Source organism: Lissotriton vulgaris, chromosome 12 (assembly GCF_964263255.1).
Source record: "Lissotriton vulgaris chromosome 12, aLisVul1.2, whole genome shotgun sequence".
Taxonomy (NCBI): domain Eukaryota; kingdom Metazoa; phylum Chordata; class Amphibia; order Caudata; family Salamandridae; genus Lissotriton; species Lissotriton vulgaris.
In genome coordinates, this window is record NC_141700.1 from 42,563,578 (window position 1) to 42,586,510 (window position 22,933).

The 22,933-nt window shown below is 48.2% G+C and overlaps 1 protein-coding gene across 2 annotated transcripts in view; it reads left to right on the forward strand.

Annotated features, from left to right (window-relative positions):
* The first annotated feature begins 1,944 nt into the window (after nt 1–1,944).
* Nucleotides 1,945–22,933, forward strand: part of MPV17L2 (MPV17 mitochondrial inner membrane protein like 2) — a 64,185-nt gene continuing 43,196 nt past the window's right edge. Inside the window, exon 1 of one of the 2 annotated variants that reach the window (XM_086946994.1) lies at nt 1,945–2,085. The gene's annotated coding sequence lies outside the window, so the exon portion shown is untranslated. Of the gene's footprint in view, nt 2,146–22,933 lie in introns of both variants that reach the window. The other variant, XM_086946995.1, reaches the window with a different exon arrangement.

Genomic DNA, 22,933 nt, shown 5'->3' on the forward strand with positions numbered 1-22,933 from the left:
GTTCCGTTTTAAACGGTCTGTGGAGTGCTGCTTCCATATGAGACGCCCTTGCCTGGGATAATTCTTTAGAGCGGCCCAGCTTTAGGATTTCCACTAATGGTTTGCCATCCTCTTGGAGGATTTTCACCCCCAGGTCGGAGGAGTAACAGCCTTGGATGATTTGTCCGCGAATTTCTTCTTGCTCGTCACGGAATCCGCACGTGCTCGCGAGCTCCTTCAGGCGGCCGTGGAAAGCATCGAGGGATTCTTCCACTTCCTGTCGCGCTTGCCGGAATATGAACCGCTCGTAGTCCTTACTTTGCATCGGCTCAAAATGGGCGTTGAGCGCGTTAAGGAGCGTGACATATGTGTGAGGAGTAGCTTCCGTCAGGGTCTTGTAGATCCGATAAATGTCCTTCCCACCAAGATGTAGGAGGAGCGCCCTGCGTCTCTCCCTCGCCGTACCTGCACCTTCGAAGTAGAATTGTAGCCTTTCAACCCAGTCCTTCCATCTTGGGGCAAGGGCTGCTGGCGCGCCGTCGACGGAGAAGGGTTCAATGGGCGGAATGGACGCCATGGTGGGAGGAGGTGTTGCCTCTCACCGCTTCGGGCACACCGGGCGAGTAGCCGCAGGGCCGATGCTCCACACTGTCCGGGCCGCCGGGACGCTTCTGCAGGGAGCTCTGTACCAGGCCGTCTCCGGCGGGGCCTCTACGGGACACTGGACAGGATTGCACTTGCGCCGTCCCTCTGTACCACTGGGAGCGCGGGGAGCACGCAGGTCGGTAGTGCCTGGATTCTCTGCTCGGGCCGGGGCTGTGGAGAGGGCAGAGCTCACCTCTGACCTGCTGGCAGCTGGTATCGCTGTGCGCTCTGTCAGCCGTGTGACCTGGGGCACCTTACACCACGTGGAAGCGCCAGCGGGGGCCCAGCCGGGCAAGGAACATCATCAATCAGCTGAGGGGGGGCGGGGCAAGGAGTGCATCAGGGCACCTCGCGGGCTCGTCAGGCCCTCGTCGCCATTGTCGAGTCCCTCGGCATGCTGCGCAGCTCCCCAGCCCCTGCGCACAACAAAGGACTCGGGACACGCTTTTACTCTCCGCGTGGTCCGGACTAGTTCCGTGACCACGCCCTCTTTTATTTATAGCTTGCGCGGCCGTGACGTATCACGGTCGCGCTAACGGACTGCTAAGTGCGTAACAACTAGACCGCACGCATGCGGTCTCCAAACATTACAGGGTTAATAGTAACTCATATCATATGGTTGGAAAAATCTGGCCCATGGAGAGTTGGACCCTGCTTGGTCAGCCTTTGTTGTGGGAAGTTGAGAGTCTAATGCTATTTTGCCGAGCAGTGATAACCGCGTTACATGGGAAAATATACAATTCTGAAGCTGCTGTGTGCCGAAGAATTCCCCTTTCTGCATGGTAAGATAATGACTCGAGTTATTTTATAACAACATCATGTGACTGGGGCTAAGGGTCAGTTCTTTAGCTTAAAAAAACAGACACGGTTCAGGAAGTAGACTCCCTATTTTTAACCCAAAAATGCATTCATTTTAGCTGTCTCCCTTCTGAAATTGTCTAACTTCAATCATGGGGAAAATGATTTCCCCGGATTAAAACACTCCTTTTATGTTTTATAATCTTATTATGTGTTGTAGCCATTTATAGAGAGGTTCATTTCAATGTGGAAGCAGTAGAATGGGACTGGAGCGCCTAGCACACAGTCAGCCCTACTTCTAGGCGCTCTGAGATGGAGGGAATGGGTAACTTTATATTAATACCCCGGGGGTGCCGTTGGGTTGGCACTGCGTTTCCTAATGTCCCCCGGGGGCACCAGCGGCACTCATTAATAGCCACAGAGGTTATTTCCGGGATAACTCCTCCTACTGTTCCGGGGCGGGCTTTTCTCTTTCCTTACTGTACGCAGGCTGACAGTAGGGGCGGAACACATCCTGGTTTCGCCCCTCCCCTTGTCAGTCACTCATAGCAGGTTAGCTCTCCTATTGGTTCCCGCTGCTTTCAGTTGTTGCTGGTGCTTTACAGTCGGAAGCTGTCACGGGGAGCCGGCACGAGTTTTAAGAGAGTTCATCGGAGGACGGAGGTGAGTTATATGACCGGCTAAAGTCACCCACAGGTGGGGCACTGCACTGTCGACCTTGTGGTACATGACATGACACTTTATAGCATTTTTAGTGTTCGATTTCTTTTATTTTCTGTGTTTGTTTCTTATCTTTTTTACATGCTCGCCCTTCCCTCCATTATATACATGTTTTAGCTCTGGTCTTGATGTATTACATCATTTATTGCCCTGCTGCTCAAAGCGTTGCTATAGCTACCAGTGGAGCCTTGTCTTTGAAGGGTTCCACCTGGGGTGAGATGACAGTTGAGCATGAGCCTTGATGGGGGTCTCATGATTGTGGTTGGAGCTCTGTTGTATCGTAGCAATTATACACGAACAGAGGAAGTGATTTTTATATAAATATTTATTTAAAAGTATAAGTAATGAGCTTGCGGGGAAGAAAGCAGATGTCGTGAGGAAAGTCACAGCATTCTCTCGTACAGTGCCACTGACGTCATTTAAGTAGGGAACCAACATTCTAAATGACGTGTGAATATTACTACAGTACACTTCTATTGCTTTGTTTCTGGGTTTGCAGGTGGTAAAGGTAAGTTATTCGCTAGTGTATAGCGCCACCAATATTGTTGCATCGCAGCGCATTCTGCATCTGACCGTCCATGTGTGCGAATCTGGGAAGACTGAAGGAAGCCAAGCTCTCAAGTTTCTCTGGTCCATGTGTGGGTAGCTCACCCAGTAGACGCTTTTTGCTTTACATTCAGGGATCTGTAGTTCTATTTATCCTACTGAGTTGTACACGCATCAAAATGCAAATACTAAAACCTTGAATTGGATCAACCATGGACCTGGAAAACTCAAAAGCTCTGGAACCCTTGTTCGATAGTGTATTTTTGCTTGTCTTTCATTCATGGAGAGGCATAGCATAATTAACATTACCAGACAGCCTGATCCTATAGCAATCTTATGGTTAGGCTTTAAGTACTGTCCTGATGAATAAGTAATAACTAAAGAATTCACTAGTGACTTCTACTTGCGTCCGTCGTCTGTTGCTTACTAAAGGGCAGATTCATAAGGAACTGACGCATCTTCATTTATGTGTCAGTTTCCTTGCTCCAGTGGCAACTGTCCTTGCGCCACATTGGAGGCGATGTTTTTACAATACAATGCTCCATGGTGCACAAATTTCTGACGCATCGTTTGACACAAAAGTGACGCATTGCTGGAGTTGCTTAGCAAGTGACGCAACTCCAGCAATGCGCCACAACAGATAGTTGAGTCCCATACTGAAAGCCCTGCGTCATTCCTTTTTGCCTGGTCTGAGCAGGCGTAGGGATTTTGATGCAGTGACTCAGTGAATCGTAAATTTCACTGCGTCAGTTCTACATGGCTTTTTACTTGGGAACGCCTAGCTTGCAATCAGTCATTTGTTATGCGCACTACATACCCGCGAGGGTCTCAAGGCACTGGGGGTGGGGGGGCGGGGTGAGGTGGGGACTGCTACTGATCGATCTGCCAGGTCTTTAGTATCCTCCTGAAGGTCAGCCGGTCTTGGGTCTGTCGTAGGCTCAGTGGGAGGGTGTTCCTGCATACATTATACCTGATGCAGGTGTAATGTGACTCAGGGATTTACAATGTGATGCATCTCCCTAGATGTGTCACGTTGTAAATTGGCCACATTGTTTGCGCCGCTGTTGCGTCCAAAATAAATGGTGCAAAGGAGAGGCAAGGGGCTTGTAAATCTGCCCCATAATTCTCAAGTGGCCCTGTGTCATGTGGGATACCCCTGTCAGTGATGGCCTTTACGCAACAGCACGTTGCAGTCTAGAACTTGTAGTTCACCTTTAACACAACACATATGCCCCAACGAAGCAGCCAGCAACCTCACACAGTGGCTCACCAACTGCGCAGATGACCTTCCCACCGCTGAAGAACCCTCCCAGCAGACCCGGCAGCAAGAAAGCCTCTTGGTTCACCAACGAACTCAAGAACTCCAAGAAGAACTGCCGCACCCTCGAGAAAGCCTGGCGCCACGACCAGACCATGGAAAACATGACTGCCCTCAAGCACGCCACCCGCAAACACCACCAGCTGATCCGCACCACCAAAAGGATAACATTCAAAGAACGACTGGACAACAACGCCCACAACAGCAAGGAACTCTTCAGCATCGTTAAAGAGTTCTCCAACCCCAGCGCCGGAAACAACGACATCGCTCCCTCGCAAGACCTCTGCGACTCACTTGCCTCGTTCTTCCACCGCAAGATCGCCGACATACACAACAGCTTTGGTAGACCAACCACGCACCCTACCACCGAACCAACGCACCCAACCACTGAACAAATGCCCCCCACCACCACCCTCGACGCCTGGATCCCGGTCAGCACCGAAGACACCGCCCGCACGATGAACACCATCCACTCCGGATCACCAACCGACCCCTGCCCCCACCACGTCTTCAACAAGGCCGACTCCATCATCGCACCCCAACACCGGGACATCATCAACGCCTCCTTCAACACCGCCACCTTCCCGGAGAGCTGGAAGCACGCCGAGCTCAGCGCCCTCCTGAAGAAACCAACAGCGGACCCCACCGACCTCAAGAACTTCTGCACCATCTCGCTCCTCCCCTTTCCCGCTAAAGTCATTGAGAAGACCGTCAACAGACAGCTTGCCGCCTTCCTCGAGACGAACGGATCCCTCGACCCCTCACAGTCCGGTTTCCGAGCCAACCACAGCACCGAAACCGCCCTCATCGCAGCCACTGACATCAGATCCCTGCTCGACAACGGGGACACAGCGGCCCTCATCCTCCTGGACCTCTCTGCATCATTCGACACTGTCTGCCACCGCACCCTAGTGCAGCGCCTCAGCAACATCGGAATCCAAGAGAAGGCACTGGAGTGGTTCATCTCGTTCCTCGCCGGAAGAACCCAGAGAGTCCGCCTCCCCCGTTCAGATCCAAGGCCACCAAAGTCATCTGCGGCGTACCACAAGGATCATCACTCAGCCCAACCCTCTTCAACGTCTACATGAGCTCTCTCGCAGCCATCGCACGCAAACACAACCTCAACATCATCTCCTACGCAGACGACACCCAGCTGATCCTCTCCCTCACAAACGACCCCTCCACCGCCAAAACCAGCCTACACGAAGGGATGAAAGACGTCGCCGAGTGGATGAAGAACAGCCGCCTGAAACTGAACTCGGACAAGACGGAAGTCCTCATCCTGGGATCATCGCCCTCCGCCTGGGACGACTCCTGGCGGCCCCCTGCCCTGGGCACCACTCCCAAGCCAACGGACCACGCACGCAACCTAGGCTTCATCCTAGACTCCACCCTCTCGATGACCATACAAGTCAACGCCGTCTCGTCATCATGCTTGAACACCCTGCGCATGCTCCGTAAGATCTTCCGATGATCCCCCCCCGGAACCAGAAAGACAGTCACCCAGGCACTCGTCACCAGCCGACTGGACTACGGAAACACCTTCTACGTTGGAACCACAGCCAAACTACAGAAAAGACTCCAGCGCATCCAGAACACCTCCGCACAACTCGTCCTGGACATCCCCCGACACTGCCACATCTCGGCCACCTGAGAGACCTGCACTGGCTCCCCGTCAGCATGAGGATCACGTTCAGGCGCCTCACCCACGCACACAAGGCTCTCCATGACCTGGGCCCCAAGTACCTCAACAACCGACTGACTTTCTACACGCCCACCCACCAGCTACGATCGACCAGCCTTGCCCTCGCCGCTATACCACGCATCCGCAGAGCCACCGCCGGAAAAAGATCCTTCTCCTACCTGGCAGCCAAGACATGGAACTTCCTCCCCATCCACCTCCGACTGACCCAGTACCACATCTCCTTCAGGAAGCAACTCAAGACCTGGCTTTTCGAGCAGTAACGGACCCCCCCTGCCACCCTCAGCGCCTTGAGACCCACCGGGTGAGTAGCGCGCTATACAAATTATGTGATTGATTGATATGCAACTCAAAACACCAGAAAGCACTGTTGCCTACATAAACAGAAATTATAGAAGTTGTCACACGTTATATGGAACTGATCGCCAGCCGTGGTTTCACTGCTCCGATATTCTCATTTCCTTTCATGACTCACACTCTCACTTCTATTTTTTCCGTCTTACTTTATATTATTAGACTCATTATAATCTTCTGTTGCATACATTTGCTTTTATTCTGATGCTTTTTTCCATCCTGTTAACTTTTCATCCAGTCTTTCTTTTCTTCATTAACACCTTCTTTGAGTTTCTCTTTTTCAATAATTGTTCTTGGGTTATAAAATATATTCAACCATATCATCGGGGAAATCTACCAAACAAGAACAAATCTGAATTGAAAAGAGAATAATAATTTATCTTGAACATGCATGCCATAATCAGTATTCTCTTTTTTTCTCTTTATTCATTTCTGCTCTTTCCAAATGCATAGTCAGTGTCATTGTCTAATGCTGCCCAGTTCTCCTTGAATACATCAATTTGCTTTCTCTTTCAGTTGTGTTGCTTTATCTCTTGTGCCTCCTTGTGTGGCTTTCGCTCTTAACTTGCTGTTTCTCTTGTTTTGGTTTCTCTCTCGCTCATGTTGCTCTTTCTTGCAAGTTGTTTTCTCTTCTTTATATTATTCTTTCTTTCTCGTGTGTTGCTTTCCTTTTTCACTTAGGCCAGGGGTCTTGTTTGGGTGTGTTTAACCTACTCTGGAGTGTGTTTTAACTATGTGATGGTGGTGACTTCGCACAGTCATTCTGTTTACTTTGCCTCTGTATGTCAATTTAAGCTCCAGTCATTCTGAAATTGAAAAGAGGGTCCTAGTTTATTTTGACAATTCATGGCGGGGGACACTTGCACCCAGATATAGTTTTAACACAAAAAATCACCCATTTAAAGATTCACTCATTCGGTTGGAACAGAATGGAAGGTGTGGGGAGGGGCTGGAATTGTATGTGATGGGACCTTCACAGTATTTGATTTTTAGTTGTAAGTCTGTGTTTAAGCACCCTAATGTTTGCAAGTCATAATGAAATACTGAGGATGATATTGTTTTATAGCTATCAAACTTTTTGTATTGAGGGGGGCGTGGTTTGGACGCCGAGGAAGATGGCAGCCTAGCGCGTATCTCCTCCCGTGGCGAAACACCAAACAAGGGACTGGAACCCCTTAAACCGATCAGTAGCTCCTTTTGACAAAAATAAGTGGATCGGAAGGTGAGGGGCATTCATGGAGGCTACTTGAAGGCGTGAAGACGCCCTAGAAGTGCCCTAAATATGAATTCTACGCCGTGACCACAGCCGGCGCAGGATAAGGGCGGAGACTCGGTGGCTCCGACGGCTTTCGGCGGCTCTGGCGGCTCCGACGGAGAAACAGACGGAGTAGCAGACCAATTTGCCGGTACGAATCGACACCAGACAGTGCCTCGCAATCTGACCCCAGCACAGTGAGTACAGCCTGTCCCTGTTGCACATTGGCATCCCGAAATCGGGACGAGGAGCAAAAACAAAATGGCGGGCGCTACTCCTTCGAATCTGTAAACAGCGTGCGAGATACATCGTGCAAATAATGAACAGTCAGTCTCTTACAAGCAGGGCAGTGGCAATGAGTTTAAGCGGTGTACAGTCGGCCATGTTTCATTCAAGCTGACTTATGCGGGGAGCTTACAATCGAACCACTTCTCAGGGGAAAGACACACTCACCTAAAATGGCGGGCGCACCCTCCACATAGCGTAGGACTGATCTTGGAGTGCAGGGAAAACCGTTTATGCAATGGTCGCATTATGCATTTTGGCACTAAGGAGCAGTAAGAAGCACAGTAAGAAACACAGCTAATACATACAAGCTGCATGTATCAAACCGATCACAACTACATCAATACAGCCAGTGCAACCAGCAGTGTGTAGATAAAAGAGGGACTGAGCACACAGTGGAGCCTGATTCGAAGAAGGGTATCGGGTCGGAGCCAGCAGCGATCGCAACAGCCTAGTGCAGTCTAAAAGGGCGACTAAGTGAGTACACAGTCCTGCTATTGCACTACAGATCAAGCGCACACTAACTGTGGGAAGCATACTAACTGCAACCGACGGTGCTATCTTCTAATCAGACGACCCCGTCTCCAGCTGCACCATGGGGGACAAGGAGCATTCGAAGAGTCTCAAGAGACTCAAGGCTGAACAATCAAGTCCTCTTAAAGGTAGACAGGAAAAAGGTGATGCCATTGACATGATACTGAGCAGATTAGACGAAGTAAGAGACCTAGCAAAATCAACCAGAGACGAGGTCGTAGCCATCAGACAGGACATAAGGGATACGAATATACGGCTTACAGAAGCTGAGTCAAGGATAAGCCAAATAGAGGATGCACAAACCACAACATGCGGAGCTCTCAAACGATTGTCTATAGCCTCAGATCAAACCACGAGAAGACTTGTCCGAGTTGGAGGATAGGAACCGGAGGGGGAACCTTCGAATTTTTGGAATTCCGGAGGGATCTGAGGAATCTCGCAGCTCCTGCGTACAGTTTTTAGAAACGTGGTTCACACAGGCCACCAATATTACCTTTTATCAGCCGCTTGAGTTTGATAGAGCCCATCGTGCAGGATAATGAAAAACCAGAGAGGCCCCAGGCCTATTGTCTGTAAACCGCTGAGATACCAGCACATGGAACAGATCCTGGCATTCATTCGGAAGTGCAACCACATCCTATGGAGGAATATGAAAGTCTATATCTCACAGGATTTTAGCAAGGAAACAGTTGAGTTACGGAAGGCGTTCCTGGCCCTCCGTCCACAACTTCAAGCGGGAGGTTACCAATATGGATTTGTTGGCCCTTCCAAATATAAAGTGACATTGCATGGAACTATACAGGTATTCACGGACCCACTAAAACTTAAGAGGCTTCTGGGTAACCAAGATATCCAGGACATGGACACTAACGGACCAACCAATGGGGATGCCCCGACTCCCTCCTCAGCCTCCGCTTCAGCTACGGCTTCAGCGACTACTCCTGCGACGGCATCTGCCTCTGCCTCGGCTTCGGCCTCTGCTTCAGCTCCTGTCTCTCACTGAGTATCCTTTACGTTACTATGCACCATGTACACTCATTTTTTACTATATCTTTGCCTAAAGTCCTGCACGCCAGGATGTATGGATGTCAGTCAATAGAATGATTGATTGAGCCCTATGCTCCACAAACTTTTGCATTAAGGTAGCGGTTGCTATGCGATGGAGAGGATATATATTGCTGTTGTTGTTTCCACGTTTTCAAGTCCGTCTAAATAGTGCTGCGTCAATCACAACGAATCGCATACAGAAATGGTATGATGGCAACCATTGCCTACTATTAAACACAGTCTATTGCAAGATTCTGCTGTAGTATGTTACATTATGTACTCTGCTGTACTATGTTAACCTGTTACTAAATTGGCCTCCCATGATCACTGCCCAGAATACTAGTATTAGTTTGCTCAAGTTATGGTCACTCATGTTGTGATAATCTGTTGATAATCTACTATGATAATCTGTTATGTTTGGTACAGAAATCCAGTTCCAACATTTGTAAGTGCATTATTACCCATGGGAGGATAATGCTGTTGTTATTTTTCTCAAGTCAGCATGCCTACTAGATACTTTTGGGGAGGGGGGGTGGAGGGTTCAGGGGTCGGGGTTGGGGTATATGTGGGGTGGTTTATCTTTTTCTTTTAATTAATGTTCTAATTTTGTGTAGTGGTTGCATTTCCTCGTCAATTTATGCGCACTTTCCACACACTGTCAAAAGGAAGGGTTGTCTAATTGCACATGTTTCGCTGAAGATCATGCTTCCAACCAGCATAGTCACTATCTTAGTGTCCACACAAACAGGGGAAGTCCACTCCATTATGAGATACTTCAGCGAAACAGGAACACTGATCGAAAAGGGAACAAGCATTTACAATGCAATGGTCTCGGCATTATTAAAGGTAGAGCTATTGGCATTGCTCATGACTTTTTTAAAATCATAAACAAATGGCATTGTCATTTACAATGCCAATAGCTTAATCGCTCGCAAATGCATGACCTATTGCCTTTACACCCACACAGAGCCACACATATACAGAGCCACCCACACAGAGCCACCCACACAGAGCCACCCAGAGTCATTATCACAGAGCCACCCACACACAAACAGAGCCACCCACATATAGAGCCACCTACAAAAAAAGCTATCCACACATAGAGCCACCTACAAAAAATAAATGGCATTGTCATTTACATTGCCAATAGCTTAATCGTTAAATAAATGGCATTGTCATTTACAATGCCAATAGCGTAATCGCTCGCAAATGCAGGACCTATTGCATTTACACCCACACAGAGCCACACACACAAAGCCACCCACACACACATACAGAGCCGCACACACAGAGCCTCCACACACACCCAACGCCCCCCCACACACACAACCAACGCCCCACACACACAACCAACGCCCCACACACACCCAGAGCCCCACACACACACCCAGAGACCACCACACACACACCCAGAGACCACCACACACACACCCAGAGCCCCACACACACCCCCAGAGCCCCACACACACACCCAGAGCCCCACACACACACCCACACACCCAGAGCCACACACACACCCACACACCAAGAGCCACACACACACCCACACACCCAGAGTAACACACACCCACACACCCAGAGACACACACCCACACCCAGAGACACACACCCAGAGCCACACACACCCACCCAGAGCCACACACACCCAGAGACCACCACACACACCCAGAGACCCCCCACACACACACCCAGAGCCCCACACACACACCCAGAGCCCCACACACACACACCCAGAGCCCCACACACACACACCCAGAGCCCCACACACACACACCCAGAGCCCCACACACACACACCCAGAGCCCCCCGCACACACCCAGAGCCCCCCGCACACACCCAGAGCCCACACACACACACCCAGAGCCCACACACACACACACCCAGAGCCCACACACACACCCAGAGCCCACACACACACCCAGAGCCCACACAAACACCCAGAGCCACACACACAGGAGAGCAAGCAGAGCGAGGGGGCAGGGGAGCAAGCACAGCCAGTGTGCAGGGGAGCAAGCTCAGCCAGGGGGCAGGGGAGCAAGCACAGCCAGGGGGCAGGAGAGCCAGCACAGCGAACTTAAAGGAAGGCACGGATACACACACTTGATTACAGGTATTATCATTCTTTTAGCACAAAAAAGGTGGAGGTAAAGGGATCAGAAGGAAAAAGCGAAGGAAGAAGAGAAAAAATGGAGAGAGAGGAGGAGAGCGACAATGGGAGCAGGGAGAGTGGAGGAGGTAGACAAAAGGAGGTGAGAGGGAAAGAGATAATAAAAAGAATGGGTATGGTTGAGATTGGAGGAGAGAGATGGCCAAAAGCCGAAATGGAAGGGAAAATGCTACGTTCTAATCGAAAGAGGCCCACTTCACCTTTCACCCCAATTAGGCAGACAAGAACAGTTTCAAACATGGTAAATAATAAATTAGCAATAGAGCAACATGCAGGCATGCCAGGACACTACAAAACTTCTGTGAATTACAGTGATTTTTGTACCCGACCGGCACCCACTGTGACATCTGCCGATAGTGCGCTCTCTTTTGGAATTACATAATCACACACGCACAGGCTTCATTGCAGCACCCCACGACTCCCACTTACTTCTCAAAGCTGCAGGAGCTCGAGCCACCGCAGCATCACACAGCCTCCTCAGAGAGTCTTCTGGGCCAGGCCTAGACTCGGGTCACATGACTATAGTCATAGTGTCAAGAAGGGCGGTATTTCAGCGCTGGTTTTTAATTTTTAACAGGTCTGAGAATGGCGAGCCCCGCACCTCTTGAAGCCCTGTATAAACTACTACTGCAGCAGCCGTGCTTAGAAGCTTGTTTACACAGTCCCATTAGAAGACTAGCAGCCCTGCTTATGAGCTTGTTTACACAGTCCCGATAGAAGAGTAGCAGCCCTGCTTAGAATTATGTTTACACTGTCCCATTAGAAGAGAAGCAACCCTGCTTAGAATGTACTTTACATCGTCCATTAGAAGAGCAGCAGCCCTGTTTTGAGAAGTGCTTACGTGCGAAAGAGGGAAAGCAAATGCAATGAGAAGTGCGGCTGCTAGTATGCGAGGTCTGCTGAGAAGTGCTCGTGACAGTACACAGATCTGCTGAGAAATGCAGGAGCTAGCATACCAATGAAGCTGAGAAGTGCAGGTACTAGTATGCAAGACCTGCTGAGAAGTGATGGGTCTAGTGCAGCAGATCTGCTTAGAAGTGCAGGTGCGAAGCCTTTGACCGGAAGTGCCGGGCACTGAAAGCTTGGCAGTATCGGCCCTGCCACTCCCCCTCGATGGAATGAAGGGAACTGCGGGGGGTGAGCTGTAAAAGCTTCGCAACAAAAATTGTTTTTGTTCTTTTTTTCAAGACACAAGTTTGAGCGCAGAGATGGCCAGCAAGGCAACATCTAAAGTTGGAATGGAGAGCAGCTCTCCTTGCAGTTTGCCTTCCTTTGTGGGCTCAGCACAGCTTGCTTTCTGCTGTTCAGCCTGCATCAGGTTGCCCACATCTAGGGGTAAGTTTGGCACTGAGTGATGTCTTCTCCAGAGATGTCTGCGGGTGTAGCTGGGCATCAGTGTTTTAGGTGTGGGCAAGAAAACAGGGAAGACGACAAAGGTCATGTGCATTATTACTAACTGTAAAACAGCCATGGCCCGCTACCACAGAAAAGAGGTTCTAGGTGCACCCTACTAGAGCCACTGGGCACATGGAGTGGCAGCTGGATATTCTGGTTGGCACAACGACTGATGGGCACTGGGTGGGTCATTTATCACCTCTAGCACCACTTTCCGTGAATTCTTCATTGATAAACGATGCAATTTCTGCCCAGTCATGCTTCATATGGGTAGACATCAAACAGGTTGGGCAGAGGGTGATCAGTGCCAAATGCCAGGGCAGAGGAACAGGGAACCAGCATGCCCACATAACCAGGGGTCTATGAGGGGCAACCTCTCACCAGTGACTTCATGGGGCACATACGCCATTACACACACTCACTCTTCATGTTATCTATCCCCAACACGCCTATCCTATCTCACAACACTTTGTTTTTGGTTTTTGCAGTTTTATATAACGCGAACTCGACACGAAATTATTGGAGCGCTTTACACGAGCACCAGTTAAATTACAGAAGGACACATTCAGCTTTTTGGTAGGCACGAGGAGATTAAGTGATTTGCTCAGAATCACAGAATGTTGAGCCGACGCCAAGACCTGAACCTGATTCCCCTGTCACAAAGTACTACAAACACCGAGTACAGGTTCAACAAATACAAATTCAAACTGAAAGTCAGCAAACTAATGACAATGTATTCTGAAGAGACATTGTCTTATTGGTTGTTGGGGCGGGGGGAGGGGGCGGGAAAAGCTGTGCAGCAGAAAATATACAAACAGGGATAGAATCACGCCTGCTTGTGTATGCGATTCCTTATATCGGGGGCTTCAAACAAACGGGCAGAATAGGGGCGCGAGGAGTCTGCTGAGGAGTCGTCGACGCTGTACATGGTGAAAGGAAATGCATACACGTATGTCGGTGTGTGCATAGTTCAGCCCTCCAGGGGCTGGAAATGGGACCCCGGCCTGTCACTCAACATCAATCATTCACCGAGCACTGCACAGGTGTGATGGGACCGCGGCCTCTTTCATACAACATCCGTTAATTCACTGAACACGGTACACGTCTGACGGAGTACAGCCTTTTACCTCCACGCCATCCATGTAGTCACTTAACACCGCAATCCACTCAGACATATACATGTGAGCATGTTCCACCTTTGCAGCGTACTTGAAGTAAACGTTGTGTCAGTGAATACGAATATCTACACTTCCATTAGCCCACACTGCACCATATGCATAAAAACATCTACAGATTACACGCCCTGTGCTGTTTCACACACTACACCTTTATACATTTACACCTAGAATGCTGATACGCACTGCAGCACTTGCACACATAGTACACGCTTAAACACAATGCACCCCCTCTTAGAAGCGCACATACCTCTGTTACTCAACCTGCACCCCTCGCATGTGCAGACCTACAGTGCCCGTGCACACAATATACCCCAGGACAGCTCGATCCCCATTACATAATCGTACTTGCACACTCCTTCACACCTGCACAATCCCTTACACAGTCACACCTATTCCATGCCCACACACCTTCGGACACATAGCAACCCCTTCACAATCACACACACAACTCCCTTAGACCAGGCACACAAATATGACACTTTTGCACACATGCGCTTCTTAAACGTGCATAGCAGCGCCCCACACACACTGGCCTCTCATGGCGCATAGCACGACACAATACACAACACAACCCTCTTACACATTAACATAGTAAACAGTCTACACACATATTTATAAATAACTATACAATACAGTAGAGTACAGTACAACAGGACACAGCGGGAGGACAACGGTGCTGTGTATACAATAAACTGCAAATCAGCCACGACCAGAGATGATGGACATGTTTGGGTACTCTCCACACCACCCGTGCATCACGCCACATAACATGCCGTATAATCGAGACTATAAACGTGTAATGTTACTGGCCGCAAACCCCCGCTCCCCACCACTGTAATGTCCACCGTACCTGGATGTGTGAGGGGACCTGCACACCTCCAGTCCTCTCTGACATGTCTACCATTTTGTCTCAAATACCCCGACCGAGGGGTTCCTAGCTTAACTAGGTGTAGCTGATGTGTCCATAGGAATAAATGTCCCACCGGCCTCAGGTTCCCTCCAAAGCAACCTTTCCCGAGCGGCCGCGCTTCCGAGGCACTGAACTAGCTGCCGCCTGTGTGCACGGGCACTAACGTGGCACGGGGGTGTCTATGAGGGCGGGGGGATTCAGGGGAAGAGCGGGACCAGGGCTCGGGACTCTTAGGATATTAGGTGGGTAGGTGGGTAGCTGGACAAGACGGAAAAGCAGGGTTTGAGAGTGAGTTACAGAGGCAGGGCACGGCAGGTGGGGACGGTGACAGGGGGGCACCGAGGGTCACACCGTGCTTGTGCGCAGAGGAATCCCTCCCGGTGCCTGCCAGTCCCCGCGCTCTTCCTGGTTGCACCGCCAGTGCCACAGCCGCCCCAGAGACTCGTACCTGCTTACCTGGAGGTCACCGCGCAGAGCAGGGGCAGAGCCCGGGGTGGGCGGCAGGGGCGCGGGCTGTCAGCACACACTCGATGCCGTGCGAGGGGAGCTTGCACCTCGGCCTTGAGCTCCTCTGGTCCTCCTCTTTCTCCTCAGCCGTGTGCGGTGCCGGAGCTCCGGGTGCACTCGCCAGGCTGTGGGCAGAGCTCCTCGGGCCCAGCGCAGGCTCTCGGCCGCCACCCAGCAGAGCGAGGGGTGACTGCAAGCCCTCAACCCAAATGCCTCCCACAGCAACAGCGCTAGATATGGAGCGTGTAACAAACAAGGAGAAGGAGGCAACAAAGAGAAAAACCGCACGCAGCAACAAAAAAAAAAAAAGGGCCGGGAACAGCTACCGAATCCCACAGCGGCCGACCTAATCAGCGGGAGGAGGGTGGGAACAAACACGGACAGTGGGAGGGGGGCGGGAAAAAGACCACGGCAGGGAAAGAATACAACGGCCGACCGATTCAGCGGGAGGAGGGCGGAAACAGAGACGGACAGCGGGAGGGGGGGCGGGAAAAAGACAGCGGGAAACGAGGACAGCAGCCTACCTCATCACAAGAAGACTTAAAATGGCGGCCACAAGCTTTTGAAATTTTTTCGGAATTGGGGGCGTATTTTGCTGTTCTGAGTGACGGACGACGTCACTGTCTAAAGAACAGCAAAAATGACGCCCCCAAATCCGAAAAAGACGGGGCTTCTTTGGAGGGATGGCTCTCTCCTCCAATGGCTGGCCTCCATTTAGGAAGCCAGCCAATGGAGAAAGAGCAAAAAGAGGGAGGGATAAATGCAGCACTCTAAGAATCATTAAATCTCCGACTTCCGGTTTCTGCCTTACGGCAGAACCGATAGTCCTCGACCTAAAAAGCAAAACGCAGGGTTTTGACCCACATCAATGGTCTACTGACAGTCATACACTCTAAATATGTCTATACCATTGCCCATGGTTAGCACACCTATGGGGGCTACTCAGATGGGGAAGCTAAAGGTGCTTTCCCTCAATGTCAAAGGCCTTAACAATCCAGTAAAACGCCAGAAAATCTTAGATTATCTGCGCAGGCAGAAAGCCGTCATCGCACTGCTTCAAGAAACTAAACTGGAGGCTAAGCAGCTATATACACGTAGAAATAAATTCTTCAGGGATGTCAGGGGCTCAGATCCGGTAGGGAAAAAGAATGGGGTAGTCACTCTGATCTCCAAAAAATCTAACATTGACCTCCTCTCATCTACGACTGACACCAAGGGGAGATGGGTCACAACCAAACTACTAAAGGATGGGACGGAATTCTACGTTACAAACATATACGCCCCTAACACATGCGACTTGAAGTTCTGGTCGGACATTGCGAAACAAATTGGAAAGATCCCGGATTTGGCAGTCCACATTCTCGCAGAGGATTTTAATCTCCCAATTGACCCGACCCTGGACAGAGACTCTCGTTGTCCCTTTCGTAGTAATAGGTCTCATAGAGCCTTCAAAAACCTTTGTGACCAATTCCACCTGGTAGACTCTTGGCGCCTGCAAAACCCGGCTGGCAGGGACTACTCATTCTACTCCTCGCCTCACGTAATTATCAAGATTAAATCTGCCATGAACAAGAACCATAATGGGAAATTAGAGGATCTAGAGAAAGAAATAGCAATCCTGGAGGCTAAGCACTTGCAGGACAGGAAAACCGAGACACTAAATAAGTTAGCTAATAAGAAATACGAATATAATAAAATTGTAAGTGAAAGGACAGGGGTATGGCTGGATAGGAGGAAAAGGTTCAAACTGTGTGAATCAAACAAAGCAGGTAAAAGCCTAGCAGCGTACCTCAAATTTAGATTGCAAAAGAACACGATAAATTCTATAGTTGACCACTTGGGAGTTACCCATTCCGACCCTAATAAAATAACGGACCTCTTTAAAGAATTTTACGAGAAACTCTACTCCAAGAATGTAGACGTGGAAAACCAAAAGATAAATGAGTATTTGAGTAATTGCAATCTCCCTTCCTTGTCTGAGGAAGAGCAAACAGACATAAATGGCCCGATCTCGTTACTGGAAGTCCAGACTGCCATTAAATCTTTGAACTGTGGTAAAGCCCCCGGCCCGGACGGCTTCTCTTCGAAATTTTACAAATGTTTTTCCATGTCAATCACACATCCTCTGCTTAACATGTTTAAGGAAATAAGTGAAACCGGGGAAGTTAAGGGTACACTAGCAAAGGCCACTATAGCGGTTATTCCGAAAGAAGGAAAAGACCCCACCTTAACTAAGAACTATAGGCCCATTTCCCTTATAAACCTTGATTGTAAGCTCTTTGCCTCCATTTTAGCGGCATGTCTCCAGAAAATACTACCAAAACTCATACATTCTTCCCAAGCGGGATTCATGAAAAATAGGTTGTCTAGTGACAACACCAGGACTCTGGCGCATGTGTTAGAAAAAGCTAAACTCCTATCCACTCCTACAGGAGCAATAACATTAGACGCTGAAAAATCATTCGATAAAGCAGATTGGAGGTATTTGGAGGCCGTGCTCCGTAAATTTAACCTAGGCCCCTCAATCATAAAGATGATCATGTCCCTTTATTTCTGTCCTATAGCGAGGGTCAGGGCGGGTGGGTCACTCTCGTCACCTTTTCGACTACACCAAGGCACGAGACAAGGATGCCCCCTCTCCCCGTCACTATTTGTGTTGGCTATAGAACCATTCCTTTATCAAATAAGACACAACAAAAACATAGCAGGTATCCCCTTCAACGACTGTGTCATAAAATTAACAGAGTATGCTGATGATGTCTTAGTAATTTCAGAGAAAGCAGATGAAGCAATACCGGCCCTACTCACGACGATTGACGAATTTTCTAAGGTATCCGGCTATAAATTAAACAAAGACAAGACAGAAGTCAAGTCGCTCAATAATTTTGGGACTAAAGACATGATAGGAGACTCGGGGCTAACATGGCAGCCGGGCTGCTTTAGATACCTAGGATTAGACTTTGATAGCGATCTAATCTCTACAATTCGCACTAATGAGAGCATCGTTCTGAACAAAATAAACAAGCTCCTAGATGGTTGGACGCCTAAATACTTATCCTGGTGGGGCAGGGCAGAAACCCTGAAGATGATGGTAACACCTTTAGTTAATCACATAGCATGTATGCTCCCAATGACTTTCTCCGATGACTTCATTCACAGGATAGAGAAGCTGTTTGGTACGTTTCTGTGGCAAGGGAGGAAGCCAAGGATATCATTGAAAAAGCTACAACTAGCTAAAGATAAAGGCGGCCTGGGCCTTCCGAACTTCAGACACTACCAAACAGCGTTCTTATGTAAACAAGGAGCTTTATGGCTAATCAAAGATCCAGACTATACCCCGCTATGGATAGACATCGAAAAAGCGATATTGGGAGATATCCCACTCGTGGCCTTATTCACCATGGAGCTTACACATATACCCCACTCTAAATATATTTTTCAAAATACAAGAAGGGCTCTTCTGAAACTCGATCAAGTAAACCACAAAGGCCTAAAGATCAAAAAATCCACTTCAATTGCTCTTTGGTACAATCCATTACTGAAACTCAACGGAGCACCGCTCCGGTGGGTTCACTGGGCCGAGAAAGGTATTAATTTAGCAAGTGATCTTTTTAAAGGGACTGACCCCCTACCATTCTCATCCCTACAAGCCACACATGCCCTCACGTCACTAGATTTCTATGATTTCCTGAAGTTAAAAACACTCCTTTCTACACGCTCCTTGTCCGCATCTGAACCATGGCTATGGAGCACTGTTGCACGCATCTACAAGTCTGGGCATTTCGTTTCAAAGATCTATAAAATGCTCCTTCCCTTCCCTCAGAAAGTGAGCAGGAAAAATGAGACGAGATGGGAAACAGAACCTAACACGACAGGTATGATCTTTGACTGGGATATAATACATACCACTGCATTTAGAAATAAGGTTTCCCCTATTCTGTCACAGACTAAATTCATGTTAATCAACAGAACGTATTGGACACCTGAAAGACTTTATAAAACTAAGCTAAGGGACACCCCAACTTGCTGGAATTGTGAAGCAGAAGTGGGAGATTTGGCACACATGTTATTTAATTGCCCTTTACTGAAGGGCTACTGGAACAGAATATTTGACTGTATTAAGCACATCTTTGGTTTCAATCCACCTAGAGAGTTTGTGTATGTTCTACTGGGGGTACAAGAGCCACATCTGGCAAATCCGGCCGATCGACAACTTCTTGACCTCCTTCTAACCTTGGCATTCAAGGTTATTCTGTGTAAGTGGAAGAATCCTTCTGAGGTATCATTCAAAATGTGGCAAGACTGGCTGTCCTTTCTAAGGGGTGCCGACAATCCATCACTACACTCTTCACCAGGACGCATCTCTCATAAAAAACTTTGGAAGGCCCTGGACGCTTCCTCCTTCTCGTTCAATCCCCCTTAGGCCAATGACCTACTCTCAAATCAACCTGCTCTAATCAGCAACCCTTCAAGTCAAGACTTGACCATAAGCGCATCACGTGATGGCTTCACGATTACGAATGTACTCATATATATGTAACTGCATGACCACTGCTGATGTCTTTTTTTTTTTCTTTTTTGTTTACTTAGGTTTGTCCGCTACACTAATAAGTCAATGATTCACTCACCATTTTCTCCTCTTGATTGCCTGACCAGGCTTGTGCAAGACACGAATAACATCTGTGTCACTCAAACCTTAGAATCAGCCTTTTTGTTGGGATTGGAATAAATGTGGAAAATGTATGAATGTGTCAGTGTGATTGTTGGTTGATGTGTGGATGGCAGGGTTGTATTGTTTTTGCTTTATATTAAGGATTGAATTCTAATAACACTGTGAAGATCTAGGCACTTTGCATTATAATTGTAATTGAATTGAATTTAAAATGATATTTATGAACTTGATGTATATACAAAAAAATGATTCAAAAAAGTAAAAAAATATATATATCTTTTGATACACTTTTTAAAAAAAGAAAATAAACAAAATATATAAAATGAAACTCTTGTTGTTGCCTCACCTATGCTATTAAGAAGGTAAATAAACTTACTTGATGAAACTAGCTATGTAAGTAGGAACTGGCCGAGGGGGGATTTTTTTGTATGCTCATATTGCTGTTTCTCTCTCTTTCCCCTGGTCATTAATCTAAACATAGAGAGGGTCCCATTTTTCATGTTACTTCACTCACCATTTTCTCCTCTTGATTGCCTGACCAGGCTTGTGCATATGATGAATCATTTGTAATATCTTTTATGCTTCTTTGATCCTTATTGTATTGTCTTGTACTTTTTATTTCTGATTTGAAAATAAAAATGATTTGAAATTAAAAAACAAAAACTTTTTGTATTGACGTGAGACAACTAGGTTCACATCAGATTCCCTAGTTCTTCAATTGACTTGTACACTAAATCATAACTCGGGCACTTATAGATCAGGACCTCCTCTGCCTAATATATACTAGAGTTTATTTTGCAATATGAGGAAATTAAGAACCCGTCAATGAGCATACTACAAGGAATTAGTCCTCATTCTTAAGGCTGCGTGATCAGTTTATACTGAGAATCAATGTTGATATAGATAGGGCACATACCTTACTGTTACACTTTTCTTAGTGTAGTATATATGTATCACAATCCTGTAGAATAGGCAGTGGAGCACTGCGAACTGTGGTTAGCATTTACTCTGAATATAATCCAGTTGACCATTTACAGAAAAAGGCTGGAGTCTCCAAATATAGTCTTCATTTCCAGTTTATAGGACTTTGCTCTAGCATGCGCTGTCTTGAAGAGAGACATGCTGTATCTACTGTTGTGGGCTTCAGCCCGCCCATAGGCCCACCATTTGCTTGCTCTCACTTCAATCCATGATTCCTTCTCCCATTTGGTCCATGGCATGCATGCATCATGCTTCTTCCTGACTTTAGCCCTCCCCTAGCGCAGCAACTAAGTACTGCTAAAAATACGCCGCAATCAATTTATCGCATTGTTTCGGGACTACTTTTTTTTCTGTACGACTTCCCTGCTCAGCTCCAGCACGCAGCTTTACTTCTGTCATCGCTTCTTCATGTCATAACGTTTGTGGCTTGTTTCATTTAGCAAAGTCATAAGGTCCATCACCCACTGTCGCCACACCTTTCCTCTCGTCCCCCGAACTCTGCCCTCCATCTGAGCCTTAACCTGGAACACTTTGCCCAACTTTCGCCTGACCATCGCTTTTTTTGTCCCATTTACAATGTCTTGCCTTTTCTTTAATCATTCTCTTTTTTATTCTAATATCCTGTCGCTCATTAACAGCCCACTAACTGACAGCAGCCTGAATCAAAGTACACCCTCAGTGCTAAATTAGTTTCAGGAAGCTTGGAAATCATCTTCCGCAATGGACCTCTCCTTGAGCCCTTGCCAAGTGATAGAGAACTTCAGGACTCCAGTCCCTCTCCGAAGCTACTCGAACAACTGAGGACACAGGCTACACTGGGTAGAGGTGTCAGTTCTAGGTTGTTACATCGCCACCCACAGAGCGGGGGGAGAAACTGCAAGGTGGGCGGAAACAGTAGTTTACAAAAGAACTCAAAGCTCCCCCAACAAGCATTTCCATGAAGGACCTCCAACACCATGTTACTTCCCCCCAGGCATTATTCATCCACTCTAGCTGAAGAGCCAAGCCCGGTACACATTATTTAATTTTGTTACCATTATGTAGTGTAAACAGTACAGACACAGTTGCATCCTGGTTTTCCTTCATTAGCATGGCTTATTTGCAAATATGACCAACGGCTGCCGGTGCTAGTGGATGAGCCAAAGCTTCCAGATCCAGCTCCTGGATTCCTCATTTTCCTGCTTGTCAGTCGAGGTAAATGCCTTGCATCGACTGACCGCTAACCGTATGGGGGAGCAGGTGTATGACAGTAACCTGCTTAGGAGCCGCACCTAGGAACCTATCAGACAGGTCAGCCCACATAGAGTGAGCGCTGCCTACTACTCCCATCCCTGCTAGCCCCTTGCTGTAAATGTCCACCAGCTGTGAAAAGCAAGGGCCTCCCTTGTCCCACACCTCACTGCGCCATGGTATACTTCGCATACTTGCACCCTGCCAGAAGTCGCTTTCCCTTCTCCCCACGAGCTGTAGGTTTCCTGTCTCTTCTGTAGTTGTATGTCATGTACCACCTGTGTCGAGGATCGCCCTTCTACTATCGGGGGTGGCACTGTGCTATCCGATTCCTGCCTCTTGCTAGCGGTGGCATTTTTGCCCCACCCTCTCACCTCCTTAATGGTTTCTCTTCCCTCTTCCCTGGCCGATGTGACCTTTCCGCCTCTACGTTGGGTTGCTTTGATGTCCCAGGTTTGTCAGGGGTCTCGCCCACATCACATGCTGGTTTTTTCTTTACTTTCTACTCCATGGCAGATGTGGGCATATTGCCTTTTGATTATTTAGAATTTTTCACTGCATGACGGAAATAGGTACACCACTTTCCCTCATACTCTTTACCAGGTGTGACCCTCCGATCCAAACCATGGTTTCTGTCTTTTTAATCCCCTGCCATGGGCTTCTTTCCTGCACTTTGCCACTCCCACTTGCCACCCTCGGGTAGTCTAGCC